The sequence below is a fragment of the Arachis ipaensis genome, chromosome B8 (genome assembly GCF_059453495.1).
Source record: "Arachis ipaensis isolate K30076 ecotype BB chromosome B8, ASM5945349v1, whole genome shotgun sequence".
NCBI lineage: Eukaryota > Viridiplantae > Streptophyta > Magnoliopsida > Fabales > Fabaceae > Arachis > Arachis ipaensis.
The window spans coordinates 85,564,323-85,570,004 of NC_142443.1; the positions used below are offsets into that span (position 1 = coordinate 85,564,323).

A 5,682-nucleotide genomic window follows, 5' to 3' on the forward strand; every position below is an offset into this window, starting at 1 on the left:
TCTCTTTAATTGCAGCGCGTGTTGCGCTTTCTTGGGAACGTGCGAGGGTTAAATGCTCATTAACTCCTCTTTTGCCGTTCCCTTATTTCCCTCTTTTTCATTTCATTTTGAATTTTTAAGCCTCATATTTCAGTTTCTCCTCTCCTTTCTCTTCACTTTTGCTCGCTGTAGTGCTTCGTTCCTCTACAGGTTGGTATTTTTCCTTTTATGTTTTCAGTAGTCGCCTTCTTGTATGTCTCCACTGTTGCATGTGATTTTTACTGATTTTGTCTCTGAGAATCTTGATCCCTTTGAAAAAAGATTGTGTCGACATTTTGTTTTCACGATTTTCTGAAAAAGCTTGCATCTTTGTGGTGATCCCCGCACTCTTTTGCTGTGACGTGCGCTTGGTTATTTTCGCTTCCTTAGGGTTCTATTGTTTGTCACAATTTTCTGTCTCTTTTCGTGGTTGTATCCCCCTAATCAAAATCTTGGCTTTTGCGGATTTGTTGGTAGATTGAGGTTATAGCTTTGAAAACTTTTTGTAGCTTTGATGATAAACTGTCAGTAGGAAAGGTTGTAACTTTGATGTTTTTTGTTGGTGATGATGACTTTCTTGCTGTTTTGTGTGGAGTGTCGTTGCCTGGTATGCAAAATCGTGATCGTTCATTCCTTGGTAACGGCGCTGACAACTTAATACGCACGTTCATAATCTTAGTTCTTTGTCACAACTTTGCACAACTAACAAGCAAGTGCAGTGGGTCATCCAAGTAATAAACCTTACGTGTGTAAGGGTCGATCCCACGGAGATTGTCGGCTTGAAGCAAGCTATGGTCACCTTGTAAATCTCAGTCAGGAAGATTCAATAGGTTATGGAGATTTGATAATTAAAATATAATTAAAATATAAAATAGGATAGAAATACTTATGTAATTCATTGGTGAGAATTTTAGATAAGCATATGGAGATGCTTTTGTTCCTTTTGAACATCTGCTTTCCTACTGTCCTCATCCAATCCTTCATACTCCTTTCCATGGCAAGCTGTATGTTGGGCATCACCGTTGTCAATGGCTACATCCCGTCCTCTCAGTGAAAATGATCCAACATGCGCTGTCACCGCACGGCTAATTATCTGTCGGTTCTTGATCATGCTGGAATAGGATTCAGTAATCCTTTTGAGTCTGTCACTACGCCCAGCACTCGCGAGTTTGAAGCTCGTCACAGCCATCCCTTCCCAGATCCTACTCATAATACCACAGACAAGGTTTAGACTTTTCGGATCTCAAGAATGGCCGCCAATAATTCTAGCCTATACCACGAAGACTCTGATCTCACAATCAGGAGGCTAAGAGATATGCATTCAAGCTTGTTTGCATGTAGAACAGAAGTGTTTGTCAGGCACGCGTTCATAAGTGAGAATGATAATGAGCGTCACATAATCATCACATTCATCATGTTCTTGTGTACGAATGAATATCTTTGAGAAGAAATAGGCTTGAATTGAATAGAGAAACAATAGTACTTTGCATTAATTCATGAGGAACAGCAGAGCTCCACACCTTAATCTATAGTGTGTAGAAACTCTACCGTTGAAAATACATAAGTGAAAATAGGGTAGACATGGCCGAGTGGCCAGCCTCCCATGGAGGTCTCAGAACGTAAAAGTTACGTAATGTGTTCCAGAGATGTAAATACAATAGTAAAAAGTCCTATTTATACTAAACTAGTTACTAGGGTTTACAGAGGTAAGTAAATAATGCAGAAATCCACTTCCGGGCCCACTTGGTGTATGCTTGGGCTGAGCATTGACGCTTTCATGTGAAGAGGTCTTCTTTGGAGTTAAATGCCAGTTTGTAACCTGTTTCTGGCGTTTAACTCTGCTTTGCAACCTGTTTCTGGTGTTTAACTCCAGAATAGGGTAGAAAGCTGGCGTTGAACGCCAGTTTGCGTCGTCTAAACTCGGGCAAAGTATGGACTATTATATATTGCTGGGAAGCCCTGGATGTCTACTTTCTAGAAAATCCACTTTGAGTGCAGGGAGGTCAGAAACCAACGGCATCTACAGTCCTTCTTCAGCCTCTGAATCAGATTTTTGCTCAAGTCCCTCAATTTCAGCCAGAAATTACCTGAAATCACAGAAAAACACACAAACTCATAGTAAAGTCCAGAAATGTGAATTTTATTTAAAAACTAATAAAAATATACTAAAAACTAACTAAATCATACTAAAAACTATGTAAAAACACTGCCAAAAAGCGTATAAATTATCCGCTCATCACAACATCAAACTTAAATTGTTGCTTGTCCCCAAGCAACTAAAAATCAAATAGGATAAAAAGAAGAGAATATACTATAAATTCTAAAATATCAATGAAACTTAGCTCCAATCAGATGAGCGGGACTAGTAGCTTTTTGCCTCTTGAATAGTTTTGGCATCTCACTTTATCCATTGAAGTTCAGAATGATTGGCATCTATAGGAACTTAGATTTTAGATAGTGTTATTGATTCTCCTAGTTCAGTATGTTCATTCTTGAACACAGCTACTTTGTGAGTCTTGGCCGTGGCCCTAAGCACTCTGTTTTCCAGTATTACCACCGGATACATACATGCCACAGACACATAACTGGGTGAACATTTTTAGATTGTGACTCAGCTTTGCTAAAGTCCCCAATCAGATGTGTCCAGGGTTCTTAAGCACACTCCTTTTTTTTGCTTTGGACCTTGACTTTAACCACTCAGTCTCAAGTTTCCATTTGACACCTTCACGCCACAAGCACATGGTTAGGGACAGCATGGTTTAGCCACTTAGGCCAGGATTTTATTCCTTTAGGCCCTCCTATCCACTGATGCTCAAAGCCTTGGATCCTTTTTATTGCCCTTGCCTTTTGGTTTTAAGGGCTATTGGCTTTTTGCTCTTGCCTTTTGGTTTAAAGAGCTTTTGGCTTTTTCTACTTGCTCTTTCTTTTTCTTTCTTTTTTTTTTCGCCATTTTTTATTCTCTTTTTTTTTTTGCAAGCTTTTGTATTCACTACTTTTTCTTGCTTCAAGAATCAATTTTATGATTTTTCAGATTATCAATAACATTTCTCCTTTTTCATCATTCTTTCAAGAGCTAACATATTTAACATTCATAAACAACAATATCAAAAGACATATGCACTGTTCAAACATTCATTCATAAAACAAAAAGTATTGTCACCACATCAAAATAATTAAAATAGTTTTAAGGATGAATTCGAAACCATGTACTTCTTGTTCTTTTGTTTTTAGAACAGTTTTCAATTATGAGAGGTGATGGATTCATAGGACATTCATAGCTTTAAGACATAGACACTTAAACAATAATGATCTTATAGTAAATACACAAACATAAATAAACATGAAGCATAATAAACGAAAAATAGGAAAATAAGAACAAGGAGATTACGGAACGGGTCCACCTTGGTGAGGGTGGCGTCTTCCTCTTCTTGAAGAACCAATGGTGCTCTTGAGCTTCTCTCTATCTCTTCCTTGTCTTTGTTGCCCCTCCCTCATAGCTCTTTGATCTTCTCTAATCTCATGGAGGATGATGGAGTGCTCTTCGTGCTCCATTCTTAGTTGTCCCATGTTGGAGCTTAATTCTCCTAGGAAAGTGTTGATTTGCTCCCAATAGTTTTGTGGAGGGATGTGCATCCCTTGAGGCATCTCAGGGATTTCATGGTGAGGAATTTCCTCATGCTCTTTTTGAGGTCCATGATCTCTTGTTTGTTCCATCCTTTTCTTAGTGATGGGCTTGTCCTCATCAATGAGGATGTCTCCCTCTATGTCAATTCCAGCCGAATTACAGAGGTGGCAAATGAGGTGAGGAAAGGCTAACCTTGCCAAAGTGGAAGACTTGTCAGCCACCTTATAGAGTTCTTGAGGTATAATCTCATGAACTTCCACTTCCTCCCTAATCATAATTCTGTGGATCATGATGGCCCGGTCTATAGTAACTTTAGACCGGTTGGTAGTAGGAATAATTGAGCGTTGAATGAACTCCAACCATCCTCTAGCTACAGGCTTAAGGTCCGGTCTTCTCAATTCAACCGGCTTGCCTCTTGAGTTAACTTTCTATTGATCTCCTTCTACACATATGTCCATGAGGACTTGTTCCAACCTTTGATCAAAGTTGACCCTTCTATTGTAGGGGCGTGCATTTTCTTACATCATTGGCAAGTTGAATGCCAACCTTACATTTTCCAGACTGAAATCTAAGTATTTCCCCCGAACCATGGTAAGCCAATTCTTTGGATTCGAGTTCACACTTTTATCATGGTTCCTAGTGATCCATGCGTTTGCATAGAACTCTTGAACCATTAAGATCCCGACTTGTTGAATAGGATTAGAGAGAACTTTCCATCCTCTTCTTCTAATCCCTTCCCATCCTTTTTGAGCTAGAAAGGAACCTCAGGGATCACTTTCTTCTTGGCCACAACTTCATAGAAGTGGTCTTGATGGACCTTTGAGATGAATCTCTCTATCTCCTATGACTCAGAGGTGGAAGCAATTGCCTTCCCTTTCCTCTTTCTTGAGGTTTCTCTGGCCTTAGGTGCCATTAATGGCTATGGAAAAATAAAAAGGTACAACCATATTCTTCCCTTTCAGAAGTGTACATGAACTGGTTATTTGCAACCATGTCAATGAGTTCCTGAGCTTCTGCAGGCATCTTCTTTAGGTGAATGGATCCACCTGCATAATGGTCCAATGACATCTTTGATAATTCAGACAGACCATCATAGAATATATCCAGGATGGTCCATTCTAAAAGCATGTCAGAAGGACACTTTTTGGTCAGTTGCTTATATCTCTCCCAAGCTTCATAGAGGGATTCACCTTCTTTCTGTTTGAAGGTTTGAACATCCACTCTAAGCTTGCTAAGCTTTTGAGGAGGAAAGAACTTGACTAAGAAAGCCGTGACCAGCTTATCCCAAGAGTTTAGGCTATCTTTAGGTTGAGAGTCCAACCATATTCTAGCTCTGTCTCTTACAGCAAACGGGAAAAGCATAAGCCTGTAGACCTCGGGATCAACCCCATTGGTCTTAACAGTATCACAGATCTGCAAGAATTCAGTTAAGAACTAAAAAGGATCTTCTGATGGAAGTCCATGAAACTTGCAGTTCTGTTGCATCAGAGAAACTAATTGAGGCTTTAGCTCAAAATTGTTTGCTCCAATGGCAGGGATTGAGATGCTTCTTCCATGTAAATTGGAATTTGGTGCAGTAAAGTCACCAATCATCTTCCTTACATTGTTATTATTTTCGGCCATATCTCCTTCTTTTTCAAAAATTTCTGTCAGATTTTCTCCAGAGAGTTGTGCTTTAGCTTCCCTTAGCTTCCTCTTCAGAGTCCTTTCAAGTTTAGGATCGGCTTCAACAAGAATGTTCTTATCCTTGTTCCTGCTCATATGAAAAAGAAGAAAACAAAAAAGAGGAGGAATCCTCTATGTCACAGTATAGAGATTCCTTTATGTGAGTAGAAGAAGAAAAGAAATTCAAACACAGAAAGAGGGAGAGGGTTCGAATTTTTAAGAAGAAGAGAAGTGTTAGTAGATAAATAAATATTTAGGAGGAGGTGAGAGAGAAGAATTTTTGAAAATAATTGAAAGGAAAAGAAAAATATTTTTGTTTTTATTTTGAATTTTGGTTAGAATTCGAAAATTTTAAAAAGAAAATTGAAGTTAAA

The 5,682-nt window shown here is 38.8% G+C and overlaps 1 non-coding gene across 1 annotated transcript; it reads left to right on the forward strand.

Moving 5' to 3' along the window:
* Positions 1 to 4,765: 4,765 nt before the first annotated feature.
* On the forward strand, positions 4,766 to 4,873 carry LOC148548684 (small nucleolar RNA R71). Its single transcript, XR_015897338.1, has one exon. It is a non-coding gene; the product is annotated as a small nucleolar RNA R71 (small nucleolar RNA).
* The last annotated feature ends 809 nt before the right edge of the window (positions 4,874 to 5,682 follow it).